Source organism: Melanerpes formicivorus, unplaced genomic scaffold (assembly GCF_026170545.1).
Source record: "Melanerpes formicivorus ecotype bairdi unplaced genomic scaffold, bMelFor1.0.p_v2 SCAF_2, whole genome shotgun sequence".
NCBI classification, from domain to species: domain Eukaryota; kingdom Metazoa; phylum Chordata; class Aves; order Piciformes; family Picidae; genus Melanerpes; species Melanerpes formicivorus.
This window is the reverse complement of record NW_027142354.1, coordinates 3,454,224-3,470,504: the sequence shown is the minus strand read 5'-3', so window position 1 is coordinate 3,470,504 and position 16,281 is coordinate 3,454,224.

Below are 16,281 nucleotides of genomic sequence, written 5' to 3'. Positions count from 1 at the left end.
AGGCATACACAGGTTCGAAAACCTTGCCTCAAAACAAATAAATCCCTACATGTAATAATAATAATTAAGAATAATATGAAACCATTTCACAGCCACTGTGTCCAGTTCTGGGCCCCTCAGTTTAAGGAGGACATTGAAACACTTGAACATGTCCAGAGAAGGGCAACAAGGCTGGGGAGAGGCCTTGAACACAAGCCCTATGAGGAGAGGCTGAGGGAGCTGGGATTGTTTAGCCTGGAGAAGAGGAGGCTCAGGGGTGACCTCATTGCCCTCTACAACTACCTGAAAGGTGGTTGTAGCCAGGAAGGGGTTGGTCTCTTTTCCCAGGCAACCAGCACCAGAACAAGGGGACACAGTCTCAAGCTGCACCAGGGGAGGTTTAGACTCGAGGTGAGGAGGAAGTTTTTCACCAAGCGAGTCGTTCGTCATTGGAATGTGCTGCCCAGGGAGGTGGTGGAGTCATCGACCCTGGAGGCGTTCAAGGGGAGATTGGACGTGGCACTTGGTGCCATGGTCTAGTCATGGGGTCTGTGTTGATAGGTTGGACTTGATGATCCTCGAGGTCCTTTCCAACCTTAGTTATAATGTGATACTGTGATACTGTGATACTGTGATCACAAAAGGGAAACCACTTGTACCATTTATAGCCATGCCTTAATGGGTCAAGCCCTGCCATTGCTTTTTTTTTGCCCCCCCATTGATCTTACTGAAAGTCTCTCCAGGGCTCAGCACTGCAGGGATACCCCACTTTCCACCAAGCTGAAGAGAGAGAGAAGGGAAGGGAGCTGGAAATGCCCCAGTTTTTGTTTGCTGCAGGCTATTCCTGAAGCCACTCTGTATGTGTAATGCTGCCAGGGTCTCCTGAGACTCCCTCACACTTATCCCTGTCCTACCGGGCAGGGCTTGGTGGTTGCTGTAATCTGTCTGAGAGCAGAAAGCTCATCAAGATGGGTGAAGAATAATCATCTCAGGTTGAAACTCTGAAAAGCAAGGATTTAATATGTAGCAAGGTAATGATTCAGAGGTGGGGACCTGCTATGTGTCACTTCTTAGTTATGGAACAAGGATTAGGGGTATCATTTTAACAGGGGAATTATGCAGGCTATGGATCCATCCAGTAAACACTCCTCCCAAACCTTCACAAGGGTAGTAATAAATCCTCTAAGGCTTTTCAGCAGCAGCCTGGGGAGAAAAAAAAATACAGTAATTGTCTCTACAGTGCTTAACTTGTGACCTAATTCAAAGTAATTTTTAAATTATACACCTACCTGCTACCAGTGCAGTGTGAGTAGGCAAAATTAATAATGGGCATGCTCAGTAAAACTGAGGTTTAAAGCTTTAGCTGGAATGTTAATGTCTAAACGGAGCAATACTATCAGTCATGAGAATTACATTATCTGCCTCTTCATCTTTTCCTATTTATTTAAGGGGTTTTATTTATTCTTATTATAGCACTAGCCAAACCTGACAGCTCTGGCAGAAGAAGGGACCATCTCTCCACATGTGGCCAGTGGTGTTGCTGAGTTGCCTGCAGCAGCAAGGCCAGGGCATCTGAGTGCTGTGAAGTGCTGATCCGGACAAAAAGATAAGAGAGGATTTGCCCCTTCATAGGAGCCTAGCAGGAGAGGAGAAAACAGCAAAGCCTTTCAGGATGCAGATCCTTCCCCAGACACATGCTACATTCCCTTAGAGTTTGGGAGGTGCTGGGTGGACACTGCTCTAGGAAGAGGAAAGCTTCAGGTTCTAGTGCCTTAGTCTTTGGCAAATGATGATGAGCTCTTTCACAGGGATGTGGGCAAAATTTTTGCCCCCAAGAGTGCAGGGCACTTGCAAAGGGAGTTGTCTTCCTCCTGCTTGTGCTTCATCAGCTGTGTGAATTGTGCATAGCTTGAATGTCTCCTTTTTTACACCAAATTGTTCTTCAAGAAAAACTTCCACTTTGAGCTTTGGTGTTTCTCACTCACTGGAGCTAACCAAACTTGTGGCCAAAATATGGCACACATCTACAGTCCCTATAGATAGGCTACAGGAAGAGTATTCTTAACAACAGAATGTCATAAATCACTCAAAAATGACCATGCTATCCACCTACAAATGGGCATTTAGCCCAAACAGTTCTCTATACAATCAGTGCATATAGGCAAGACATTTAACTCTTGTAAAGATGAGGATCTGGTTTAGCTTAGTTGACAGATTTGAGTTGTCTCAATGTCAGTGCAGGTAGCAGTTTAATCTGGTGCTGGACAGGACCACTCCTATGGTGATGAATAGATAACCTCCTAAACAGATAACCAAGGTGACAGCTTTTGGGTTCTCTCCTTCCAGACATTCAGCGCTGATCTGGAATGAACGCATCCATCATTTTGTTTCTTTTGAATCCCACACACTGCTGGACCTGCAGAACCTTTATGATTTATTTATTTATTTATTATATGGGGAAGCTGCTGTCTATCATAAGAAAGGACAGAAGGGACCTTCAGACTCAGTGTTGCTTTATTCTTACATTTCTGCTCTTTGCCCCTTCTTGCTGATTACACGAGGCTCTGAAGTAGTTGTTTGGGTTCTAATCTTAGCTGCTGTGTCAGCTGGCCCCTACTGAGGCATAAATCCTCCTGCTGGCTATGAAAGTGTAGGCTGAAGTCTCAGAAAGGAGCAAGGGCATTTGCAATCTAGGGAGCAGAGTGTGGAGGTAGGAATGTATAGGCAAGTGCTTCTTTTAGGAAGATGAACAGTAGCAAAGCATAAGAGTATTGGCTGAGGTACATTTTCTGGGGTCACAGCGTCACAGAATCACCAAGGTTGGAAGAGACCTCAAAGATCATCAAGTCCAACCTGTCACCACAGACCTTGTGAGGAACTTTCTCCTCACCTCAAGCCTAAACTTCCCCGCGTGCAGCTTGAGACTGTGTCCTCTTGTTCTGGTGCTGGTTGCTTGAGAGAAGAGACCAACTCCCTCCTGGCTACAACCACCCTTCAGGTAGTTGTAGAGAGCAATAAGGTCTCCCCTGAGCCTCCTCTTCTCCAGGCTAAACAATCCCAGCTTCCTCAGCCTCTCTCATAGGGCTTGTGCTCAAGGCCTCTCCCCAGCCTTCTTGCCCTTCTCTAGACACATTCGAGAGTCTCAATGTCCTTCTTAAACTGAGGGGCCCAGAACTGGACACAGGACTCAAGGTGTGGCCTAAGCAGAGTACAGGGGCACAATGACTTCCCTGCTCCTGCTGGCCACACTATTCCTAATGCAGGCCAGGATGCCATTGGCCTTCTTGTTGGCAGTTTCTTCATCCTATGATGCCTCCTCCGTAGTGCCAACACAAGCACTTGTGTGACTGCACACCTGAGGCAGAACCAGCAGCACTGAGACAGATAAAAAATAACATTTCTCTTTTTTTCTTTTCTGTTTTGGACATACTATGCCTGCCAGATCATTTCCACACTGACCTGGGTTTCAGAGCTGGGAACTGACACAGGATTTATCACATAGGCAACTCAACAGCTCCATCAAACCAGGTTCCTGCTGTGCCAAGTGTAATGGGACTTTCAGGGTCTTGTTGTTCATTATCAGAACAGTCTAAATGTGTTCTACCTTTCCAAATGGGAGCTCTGAGGGAAACTTGAGTTTCAAAGCCCATTGAAGCACCAAAACTGCAGGGGCTGCACCTGTCCACTTGTGTCCTTCAAAGGCAGTCTCCACCAGAGCTAAGAAAACTCTTTCCCATTCTCAGTGCCATGCTTTGTTGGCATGAACACACTTCTCTTTTCTTCTTCTTCTTCTTCTTTTTTTCTTTTTCCCCAACCAGAAAAGTAACTGTTGGGTTGAAAAATCCCCTTTGTCTTTTCCTGGTCTTGAAAGACAGATGCCTCTCTTGTGTCTTTGGAAATGCCCGTGCTCAGGTGGAAGGACAGAGCATGCAAGTCATCCCTCCAGCTACCAGCTACATGGTTGATTTGTCAAAGGCAAACCTTACTCTAATCATGCTTTGGTGAACACCTCTCTTCACCAGTACTTGAAGTCCCAGGACAAGCAGGGCAAGTTTGGTGATGCCCTTGTATTGCAGCATAAAGACCCTTTATCACAGGTGCCCATCTCTAGGTCAAACTGCTCTCACTGTCTGCTTCATGTTGCCCCTCTCTGTACTGCTGTATCAGTTTCTGTGTTGCTCTTCCTGGGAGTCAAAGTGGTATGCTACTGGAAATTGAAGTAGGTAGTTTCTCCTCATTGCAGTGAGGCACAAAGAGGAAGAAGGAGCTGCTGACCAATTGGTAGACATTTGGGGAAGCAAACTGCATCTCAGATATACCCAGGGTCTCTTTAGCTTGGAGAAGAGGAAACTAAGGGTTGACCTCACTAATGTTTATAAATATGTAAAGGGTGAGTGCCAAGATGATTCAGCCAGGCTCTGCTTGGTGATGCCCAGTGACAGGACAAGGGGCAATGGGTGGAAGCTGAGGCATAGGAATTTCCATGGAAACATGAGGAATAATTTATCCCTGTGAGTGTGATGGAACACTTGAACAGGCTGCCCAGGGGGGTGGTGGAGTCTCCCTCTATGGAGATATTGAAAAACCACCTGGATGTGTTCCTGTGTAATCTCCTCTAGGTGATCCTGATCTGGCAGGGGGATTGGAATAGATGATCTTTCAAGGTCCTTTCCAGCCCCTAACATGCTGTAATTCTGTGACCCACAGCACTCATACAGGACAATCACTACAACCTCTTCAACAGCATCAGCACTCAGTGCTTCTTTGCTTCTCAAATTTTATTTGAATCCCTACCAATGACAAGATGAGCACCTGGGAAATGTTTACTCTTTGAGAAAAAACAAGTCAAACTTTGATTTTACAGGCCTTTATTGTTAAAAAAAGAAGCTGTCTAGTTCTGTATGAAAAAAAAAAATCAATCTTCTCTAGAGGCTGGGTTGGTAAATACATCAGGAAGAGAAGCTGCTGTAAATTTGAAGAGCTCTACCACATTTGCAAGCAGAGCAACAGAGGCCGGTCACACCTCAAGCAGTCACACTGCTGAGCTGTGGATCTGTTCACTCCAGAACAGTAATTGCAACCATATCCTTTCACATGAGGCAAAGCACCCCACATTTTCCCTGGGATGCATAGATACACACAGGAAGCTGGTAGTCATCATCATCCCTAGCAATCCAGACCGTACCTTTTCTCTCACTAACAGTATCACACAGTATCACACAGTATCACAGTATCACTAAGGTTGGAAGAGACCTCGAAGACCATCGAGTCCAACCTGTTACCACAGACCTCATGACTAGACCATGGCACCAAGTGCCATGTCCAGTCCCCTCTTGAACACCTCCAGGGATGGTGACTCCACCACCTCCCTGGGCAGCCCAGTCAAATGACGAATGACTCTCTCAGTGAAGAACTTTCTCCTCACCTCCAGCCTAAACTTCCCCTGGTGCAGCTTGAGACTGTGTCCTCTTGTTCTGGTGCTGGTTGCCTGGGAGAAGAGACCAACCCCTTCCTGGCTACAACCACCCTTCAGGTAGTTGTAGAGAGCAATGAGGTCACCCCGAGCCTCCTCTTCTCCAGGCTAAACAACCCCAGCTCCCTCAGCCTCTCCTCATAGGGCTTGTGCTCAAGGCCTCTCCCCAGCCTTGTTGCCCTTCTCTGGACACCTTCAAGTGTTTCGATGTCCTTCGTAAACTGAGGGGCCCAGAACTGGACACAGGACTCAAGCTGTGGCCTAACCAAGGCAGAGTACAGGGGCACAATGACTTCCCTGCTCCAGCTGGCCACACTATTCCTAATGCAGGACAGGATGCCCTTGGCAGGTGCCTACCTGGGCACACTGCTGGATCATGTTCTGCCAGCTGTCAATCAGCACCCCCAGGTCCCTCTCTGCTTGGCAACTCTCCAGCCACTCCGACCCCAGCCTGTAGCTCTGCATGGGGTTGCTGTGGCCAAAGTGCAGCACTCGGCACTTGGACTTGTTGAATGCCATCCCATTGGACTCTGCTCATCTGTCCAGTCATTTGAGGTCCCTCTGCAGAGCCCTTCTACCTTCTAACTGACCAACATCTGCTCCCAACTTGGTGTCATCTGCAAATTTGCTGATGACTGACTCAACCCCCTCATCCAGATCATCAATGAAGATATTAAAGAGGACGGGGCCCAGTACTGATCCCTGGTGGATGCCACTGGTGACTGGCCGCCAGCTGGATGTGGCACCATTCACCACCACTCTCTGGGCTCAGCCCTCCAGCCAGTTCCTAACCCAGCACAGAGTGTTGTGGTCCAAGCCACGAGCTGAAACATACATTGGTAGTAATGAGCAAGCTCTCTGGCCAAAGAGGAGATAAGACTCATAATATTCTCCTTCACAAACCACTGAGTTAGGTCTGGTTTTACATGTATTGCTGTTACACCTGGCAACTCATGATAATAGGGTTTTGAGGTATTAGCAGCAACACACACACACACAAAATAATTTATTATTATTATCAAAAATTATTGTAATAACAATTACATATCATAATTATTGCATTATTAAATATCTGTTGAAATGATTGCTATTACTGTTAGATTATAGATGTGTGTGTGTGTGTGTGTGTGTGTGTGTGTGTGTGTGTGTGTGTGTGTGTGTGTGTAAACAGCTGTTACCAAACCATTCCTATGAGGGACAAAAACCAGCACTGCACGTGTCAAAGGCTGCATTATTGGAGTGGTATTTAGTCTGCAGCTAAAAGGCCACATGAGCCTTTACTTCTAACTGCTAACTCAGGTCTCCTCAAGAGACTTGACTGGGATTTAAAGGGTAAGTATTCTGGAAAGGTCTGCAGAGAGGAGAGCAGCCCCCTTAATGGTGTCTTTTCAGGACATTATTCTTTCCATTTGTATAGAGACAATTGCTCCAGCTAACCTGCCTGTCCTGTACCCTAGGCAACCTGACAAATTAAAACTAACTGCCTAATCCATCAAAGAAATGGTTTGCCCTGGATCCATCACAAGTAAATAAATAGCTGTGCCCCCTTCTTGAAAAATAAAATATTTCAGTATCAAAGAAAGCTTTTTCCCTGCCTCATCTTTCCCTCTCTACATGCCCAAAGGGAGGACCTTACAACATGGCCATGAGGTCTGTAGAAGATCAAGATTTAAGGAGTATCCATTAGCACAAATATTTTGTCTGATACATCCATGAGTTCAGAGATCCAGGGGAGACTGGAGAGTGACACAGCAAACCATAGTATCACAGTATCACAGTATAACTTAGGTTGGAAGGGACCTCGAGGAACATCGAGTCCAACCTATCAACACAGACCCCATGACTAGACCATGGCACCAAGTGCCACGTCCAATCTCCTCTTGGATGCCTCCAGGGTCAATGACTCCACCACCTCCCTGGGCAACCCGTTCCAATGACGAATGACTCGCGCGGTGAAGAATTTCCTCCTCACCTCGAGTCTAAACCTCCCCTGGCACAGCTTGAGACTGTGTCCTCTTGTTCTGGTGCTGGTTGCCTGGCAGAAGAGACCAACCCCTTCCTGGCTACAACCACCTTTCAGGTAGTTGTAGAGGGCAATGAGGTCACCCCTGAGCCTCCTCTTCTCCAGGCTAAACAATCCCAGCTCCCTCAGCCTCTCCTCATAGGGCTTGTGCTCAAGGCCTCTCCCCAGCCTTGTTGCCTTTCTCTGGACACGTTCAAGTGTCTCAATGTCCTTCTTAAACTGAGGAGCCCAGAACTGGACACAGTACTCAAGGTGCGGCCTAACCAAAGCAGAGTCCAGGGGCACAATGACTTCCCTGCTCCTGCTGGCCACACTATTCCTAATGCAGGCCAGGATGCCATTGGCCCTCCTGGCCACCTGGGCACACTGCTGGCTCATATTCAGGTGGCTGTCGATCAGCACCCCCAGGTCCCTCTCTGTTTGGGAGCTCACCAGCCACTCTGACCCCAGCCTGTAGCTCTGCATGGGATTGCCGTAGCCAAAGTGCAGCACCCGGCACTTGGACTTGTTGAATGCCGTCCCATTGGACTCTGCCCATCTGTCCACATCTCAACCCCTCTGGAGGAGCTCCAAGATGAAACCCAAACCTTGAGGCTGATGCTTTGTCAGCCAGGGACAGGGCTTGAAGAACACTCAGCATAGCCTCTTCCTTCCTTGCTGCCTTCAGCAGCCCACAAACATAATCTTTTCCAGTGCTCCTCTCTGTATCTAACTTTGCTTTAAAAGTCTCAATGTATTTACTGGCTTTCAATTCCTGACTGAGGTTGTGTGCATAGAGCCTGCTAATGAAGCTCAAAGTGAGGAATCAAAGCACCTTAATGCTGGCTGGCATAGGAGGAAAGAAACTGCCTGGCATCAGTGACCATCCTCCCATGCATACTAGAACACGTTGAAACCCCACACATCTGGCAGAGGCACAGGGCTGCAGCTATGCTTCCCTGAGCAGACAACCGCCTGATGCCTTCCCTGTCCTGTACTGCCACCAGCCTTAAGCAAATCTAAATCCCATCACATGCCAACTTCAGACACCCTAAATCTGATTAATTCAGAGTGGATTGGCATCATGAATATCTAAAGATACTTAAAATTCTTAGCGATCACCATTAGCACCTCCTTTGTGGAGCATAAAGATTTATATGCATGTAAACAAGAGCTCTAGTCCGGGCCTGAATGTATGGTCCTTCACCTTAGATTCCAGCAACATCTAACCTCTTGCAGCAGCAGCATCACGTTCAGCAGTAGGCATGATGATGGGTATCACCAGCTGTCCAGGATTTAATTGAACACAGATGGAACTGAGGCAGCCTGAGCCTGATGCAAAGTGCTTCCAGTCCTTGCTTATCCTTCTGGTTCACAAGCAACAAAACCAGCAACGCTTCCCAGCTTGGTCATAAAACTTCCTTGTTTGATTTTGAAGTGAAGCTTTCATTATCTAGAAGAGACATTCAGAGACATTCACAGCTGCCCATCACCAATAAAAATAAACATTAGGCCTGGACAGGCTAGACACATCAGCACTCTGTTCAATAGCTGCTTCCTCCTTGCCTGAGTACCAGATAGAACTGACCACTCAAAAGCCTCTGGAAGTCCCCTTGTTTGCAGCGAAGTTGCCAGTCCATGCAAACCACAGTACAAAAAAGCCAAAAGAGCTTGTCAGTGGTGGATCTCCAATGGCCTATACTCAGAAATCCCATCTAGCACACCAGGGTGTTTGCTCATCCATCACCTCATACTCTGTATTCCATTGCAGGAGGTTTGTTTCAGGATTTGTACCTAGCTCTGCAGAGACATACTGCCAGGAAGCCTACCTGGCCAATCTCATGATCAGCTGGGAGTGCAAGAGGGAGGATACATATCTGGATTAAGACCGCATTACTGTCCTGAGCCTCCTTGCCCTAAGAAGCACAAGACTAAGTTTTCAGACTGTGCTGAGCTAACTGAGAATCATCACCTCCCAGGACTGCACCCAAGTTATGCATGACCATGATTTTGATACAGAACACAGAATTAACCAGGATAGAAAAGGCCTTTGAGATTGTCAAGTCCAACCTGTCACCCAACACCATCTAATCAACTAAACCATGGCACTAAGTGCCTCATCCAGTCTCTTTTTAAACACTTCCAGTCATGGTGACACCACCACCTCCCTGGGCAGTCCATTCCAATGGCCAATCACTCTTTCTGGGAAGAATTTCTTCCTAACATCCAGCCAAAACCTCCCTTGGTGCAGCTTAAGACTATGTCCTCTTGTTCTGTCACTGATTGCCTGGCAGAAGAGACTGACCTCTGCCTGGCTACAACCTCCCCTCAGGTAGTTGTAGACAGCAATAAGGTCTCCCCAGGGCCTCATCTTCTGTGTCCCAGAAATGCACACAGTACTCAAAGTTGGTTGTAGCCAGGAAGGGGTTGGTCTCCTATCCCAGGCAACCAGCACCAGAACAAGGGGACACAGTCTCAAGCTGCAACAGGGGAGGTTTAGACTCAAGGTGAGGAGGAAGTTCTTCACCGAGCGAGTTGTTCATCATTGGAATGTGCTGCCCGGGGAGGTGGTGGAGTCACCATCCCTGGAGGTGTTCAAGAGGAGATTGGACGTGGCACTTGGTGCCATGGTCTAGTCATGAGGTCTGTGGTGACAGGTTGGACTCGATGATCCTCGAGGTCGCTTCCAACCTTAGCGATACTGTGATACTGTGATACTGTGATACTGTGTTGACAGTATGGAGAAGGCAGCAGGGTTTCCTCCTGCAGATAACAACCAGACATTTGAATGTCCAGGGAAAACTGGAAAAGGTATCAAAAGATATCCCTGCAGGAGCAGGGAGGTCATTCTGCCCCTGTACTCAGCACTGGTTAGGCCACACCTTGAGTACTGTGTCCAGTTCTGGGCCCCTCAGTTTAGGAAAGATGTTGACTTGCTGGAATGTGTCCAGAGATGGCGACAAAGCTGGGGAGGGCTTTGGAGCACAAGCCCTATGAGGAGAGGCTGAGGGAGCTGGGGTTGCTTAGCCTGGAGAAGAGGAGGCTCAGGGGAGACCTTATTGCCATCTAAAACTATCTGAAGGGTGGTTGTAGCCAGGTGGGGTTTGGTCTCTTCTCCCAGGTAACCAGCACCAGAACAAGAGGACACAGTCTCAAGCTGTGCCAGAGGAGGTTTAGGCTGGATGTTAGGAAGAAATTTTTTCCAGAAAGAGTGATTGCCCATTGGAATGTGCTGCCCAGGGAAGTGGTGGAGTCCTCATCACTGGAGGTGTTTAGGAAGAGACTGGATGGGGTGCTTGGTGCCATGGTTTGGTTGATTAGGTAGCGTTGGATGATAGGTTGGACTCGGTGATCTCAAAGATCTCTTCCAACCTGGTTAATTCTATTCTATTCTATTCTATTCTATTCTATTCTATTCTATTCTATTCTATTCTATTCTATTCTATTCTATTCTATTCTATTCTATTCTATTCTATTCTAAAAAATAAAAGGAAAAAAAAAAAAAGGAAAAGACACACAGAAATTATTTAATGGCCTGAGAATCCATTTTTCTGTAGAGATCTGGCTTGTGATACTTGGTTTTTTATCAAAGAGAAGACTGAAAGATGACTCTCCTGTCGCATGTGAAGTATTTCATGGGTTGAAACACCAGCTACTAAAAGGTTCTTTAACCAGCAGAAAAATGAATAAAAAGAGCTAGTGGCTGGAAGATGAAGCCAGCCAAATTAAAATGGGAAATAAGGCATATACTTTTAAGAGTGGGGGGTAATTAACCACTGGAACAAATCCTCAAGGGAGGCTGTGAATTCTTATCTCTGAAGAATTTCAAATCATGGCTGGATGCATTCCTAGAAGATGTGCTCTAGCCAAAGAAGCTATTAGGTTCAATACATGGGTAATTGTTTGAAATGTAATGGCCTGTGATACACAGGAAGTAAGAACAGATGATCTAATGTTTCTTTCTGGCCTTAAACCTAAGAAGCTATTCATCTAGATGGGAGCCCTATGCCTATAACTGAGAATTTGATCCAAGGCCCCCACTCTAACATTTATAAACCAGTGAAAAATGAGTGTATAACTGCACCAAAGAGAGCAGACTCAAACGATGAATGGGGAGCTAAGGACGAGGAAGCACACCCATGAAATCATTTATTTCTATTTTTCTCATGGGTTGTGCTGGAATGCAACGAGCACCAATAGAAATTGGGGCTGCAAAGGAGTAATTTGCACTGGAGAAATTCAAATGAAACAGGAAGATACAAGACTATATTTGGAGACTGTCAGGTTTCTGAGATAAAATTGCATTAGTAATTAATAATCTCCCAGAAAAGAGAGAGAGAGACATCATCTGCTACCATGTGTCTATTAGCAGATAAATCCAAAGTGAAAGATATCCCCTCTGGGACCACTTGATGGATTATATTAAATTTAATGGTAATGGAAGGGATACTGTAATTGGAAGATGCTGGAGGGGAAAGATATGGTGGAAGCAAAAGAAGGAGGTGCCCTGCTAATATGGAAGACCCCATGGTACAGGAATGGGCTCAGCTCCTGCCAAAGTGCACCAAAGGAGGGGAGATGCTCCGTTCCCAAGGAAGCAAGGACCAGAATGCCTACAGGAAGATCTTAGCTAATATGGAAGCCTATCTGTATTATCCCTAAGGGAGGTACATTTGGCAACTGCAGTGTGGAAAATAAATAATCAGAAATGCCAGATTTTCTTTTAATTATTATTTTCTTTTAAATCTCTGTGAGTACATTGCAGAGGAATAAAATGACAAGTTCAATTAGGTTCCTCGAAGCAGAGGGGAAAAACTGATTAATCAGGCTTGGAAGTTCCTAAGTAACCAAAACAACTGTGTGGGCTTTCTCCTCTTGACTCATGTTACAGGAGGAGGGTGTATCTATTTGAAAATGGAATATATTTCCACATGCTCTATAAAGGAATGTCCAAACATATCCAGATAGAAAATGGTCCCTGGTATTTAGGACTCTCCATAGCTTCGTGTCTGTTGTGCAGATCTCTCGAATAGGTGCAGGAGTTTTAGGGTATTTTCTCTGAGGAGAAAATGGCTCTTATTAAAGAATATATGGGCTCAGTGCTTACATCCCAGAGGGGCAATATAAACTTCAGCAGTAAACTTGCACTGAGCAGAAAGATAAGTGCACCAAATGGCAACTTGGATTAAAAGAAAACAGCAGCACATTTGTAGTGTCTGAAGTCCAAAGGCTTCTTGGAAAAGCAGCCGTCCGCGTCTGTCAGGCTTGCACGGTGTGGAGAACCATATCCCTGCAAATTGCCAGCAGAATAGCAAAAGTTACCTTCCTCAGACAGTGAAGCATCAATTTATTATTGCATCTGAGCTGGCTCATTCCCAGAGCATTGGATACTGTCTGAACCCGCCTCGGAAAGCTGCCTTCTGCAGATGTGTTGTTTTTTTATGTCAGAGGTGGTGTGTGCATCACCACTCAGGGGAAGAGACAAACAAAAGCCAACATATGTGACACAGAACTGAACTGTGCAAATAATACTGTGCAAGAGGATGCATCATGATCATAAAGCTACAGGATGTCTGCAGAGAAATTCAGTTTTCCAGTAGTGCTCTGTTTGCTCACTTTGGCTGAAGGCTGGGGGAGAGGGAAGGCAGCCCTTGCTAGTCCCAGAAGCCTCATGTTTTGAAAGGGATTTTAGGGATTTTAGGGTCACATTTGATGTCATTTTTGGAGACAGCTGATAAAATTTGATCATGGCAGTGAGTAGTCAGGCTGTGCTCTTTGCTTGTAAGCACTTCAGAGTAGAAAGCCACAGGCATGGCTGCCACGCTTATCTTGGTTTGGGTTTTTCTCCTCTGCCCAGCCCCCAGCCCTCCTCTGCACCATGCTCCTCAATGCTTCTGCACCTGGGGGCCCCTGCTCATCATCATCACAACATATTTGTGGGTGTTAGAGTCATGAGCAACTCAAGTGACATCACTAAGCTGTGTAACATTGCCTCTCTTCAACAGCACCAGCTACTCCAGCCTGGGGATCTCTAGTTTATTTTTATGGAATATTTTGTTCATATAGACTCATAGCTCCTTCCCACAGGAGAATGTCATGGGGTAAGGAATGTTCCAAATAACATGTGAGCTGCAACATATATCCACCAAAGAGAACTGAAAACTAAGAGATGAGGGAGGCACAAAGCTCAGCACCAAACCCTTGCAGCACCAAACCCTTGCAGCACCTAACCCTCATTCTGCTGCAAGAATGTGGATGAGCTGCTTAGCTAATGCCTCTCCCCACCCTGGCCTCCAGCAGTTATTGTAAGGATGAATTATTTCATGTGTGTACACAGCTTTGATCTTCTATGCACCATTTCATATGTACATAAGTGCTAAAGATTATTAGGTGGCTCTGTCACCACTTGAGCACTAAACATGCATTTGAGGGCTTAATTAGGTGTGCAAAACCGGCTGCACACCAGCACACTGGAAAACCTGGGTCCTGATACATAAATAATTGTGAGGCTTCAGCAAAATGTATCTCAATGAGAGAAAAATCCATCTGCGTTTAACCTTGGCCAAAGTCCGCTAAAGAGCCTCTAATGGCCTGTAAGCTCCTAAGGGATCCAGAGATGATTCAGTCCTCAGTCCTTTCCTGGTCTGCCTGGGGTGAGTTTGAACAGAACAGGATGATTATTTCATGTTTTGCAAAAAAATCGAACAAAATCTTAGACAGAAGTCACGAAAGCTTCGCTATAAGCTCAGATCTTGGGCACAGGCTAAGCAGATGTTTTGCAGTGGCTTCGGCACACTCTGGGAGGGAAGCGGTGAGCCGGGAATCACCTGGCCCACAGGTGTGTCGAGACACCCTGAAGCATGTTTCATGGCTTGCCTGTCCTCTCCACTGTTGCAGCCACTGTTCTGAGGGCAGCTGCTGGACATGTACAGAGCACAGGATTCCTTAGCTGACCAATTCCTTAGCACGCTGCCTGGAACAAAGCAGTGACATTCCATGTGTGCCAAGAGCAACATCCTCACATTGGCACCCTTGGATTGGAAGATGCTCCTGGACATGCTGGCACCTCTTATTGGGAAAAGATTTTAGCTTATACATGGTTGGATTTTACTGATTGAAAGTGACTGATAACAAAGAATATCTAAACAGCCACTCAGCAATAATTACCTTGGGTTAAGGACTTAGGTTAGGAACAGCTTGGGCAATTTAGGGCTGCTAAGGACTTCTGCTTCTGTTAGCTACTTCTGGCTAGGGCTTCAGTGTAGGGTTGCTGCTGGGGATATGCTCAGGACTTCTGTTAGCGGCTTTGTCTGTTAAGGGCTTTCAGGAGTTCTGCTGTTAAGGATACTCTTGAGACTCTGTAATGCTGGGAATTCTACAATGCTACAATAAAGGACTTCTGGGAAGAGTTCTGAGATTCTCTGCTCTCTGTATTTCTGGAATCTCATTGCTATACATCAGCAGGCTTCGTGCCTTTGTTTGTCACCCAACAGCACCTTGTTATAAGGGGTACACAACTACATTCAGCTCCCCTGGACCAGGGGAGTGACACTCCACTGCTCTGCTTTAGGTGTGATATGTGGCATCCAAACTTGTGCTTTTAGCTCCTTTGGGAAACACTCCACTTGCAGAGTCAGTGTATTGAGACTAGAGAAAACCTTTATGCAAGTCACAGAATCACCGAATGGTTTGGGTTGGAGGCAACCTTAAAGATCATCTAGTCCAGCTCCCCCCCTGCCATGGGCAGGGACCCATTTGTGCAATTTTCTGCTGTTTGGGGGCCAGCTAATCTCCACCAGTGCAAATAGCAGCTTTGTCTGTATGCACTTGGGGACAATGCTGACAAAGTCCCATCAGCAGCTCTCACCAGTGCCTGCAATATGGCGAAATCCCCAAATCAAACAAGACCTTAATTTCACATTGAGTTTTGAATTTCCTGAAATCTACACTTAAAAGAGGCTTCATCCCTTGCTCAAGGGGTAAAATCCTCTAGAGAGTAAAGGTAAATAAAGGTTCACAGTGGCCAGGCTTTCTGAAAATAAACGCCTGAGTATCGCGCCAATGGGATCGGGGTGAGGTAACTGAGACAGCCTCTTGGCCTCATCTGCGTTGCAGGACCTTGGGAAAAGTAAGTCTAGCTTCATCTGATGATCCTGTGTCATCACAGGAATGTTTGCAGACTGCATTCTTCATATGTTAATGATTTTGCACGTTATTAAACTGGATCTAATTATGCTTGGTTTGCTAGGAGCAGCAAATCACAGTCATTCACAACGCTATTTTCATTCAAAAAAAATTATTCTATGTAAAGGTTTCATTAAGATGCTAATTGCTACTGGAACTATATGCACATAAATAATAAACAAGACTACCTACCCATTATTAGAAAATAATTTCCACAGATACCAAGCCACTGACTTTAATTTTAGATTTGAAGTGGGAAGTAGTGTGCTTGGCTAGGATTAGCAGAAGGTCCTCTGTTAAGAGAATGGAATGGAATGGAATGGAATGGAATGGAATGGATTGGAATAGAATAGAATAGAATAGAATAGAATAGAATAGAATAGAATAGAATAGAATAGAATAGAATAGAATAGAATAGAATAGAATAGAATAGAATAGAATAGAATAGAACAAGATAGGATAGGATAGGATAGGATAGGATAGGATAGGATAGGATAGGATAGGATAGGATAGGATAGAATTAAGCAGGTTGGAAAAGACCTTTGAGATCATCGAGTCCAACCTATCACCCCACACCATCTAATCAACTAAACCATGGCACCAAGCGCTCCATCCAGTCTCTTCCTAAACACCTCCAGGGATG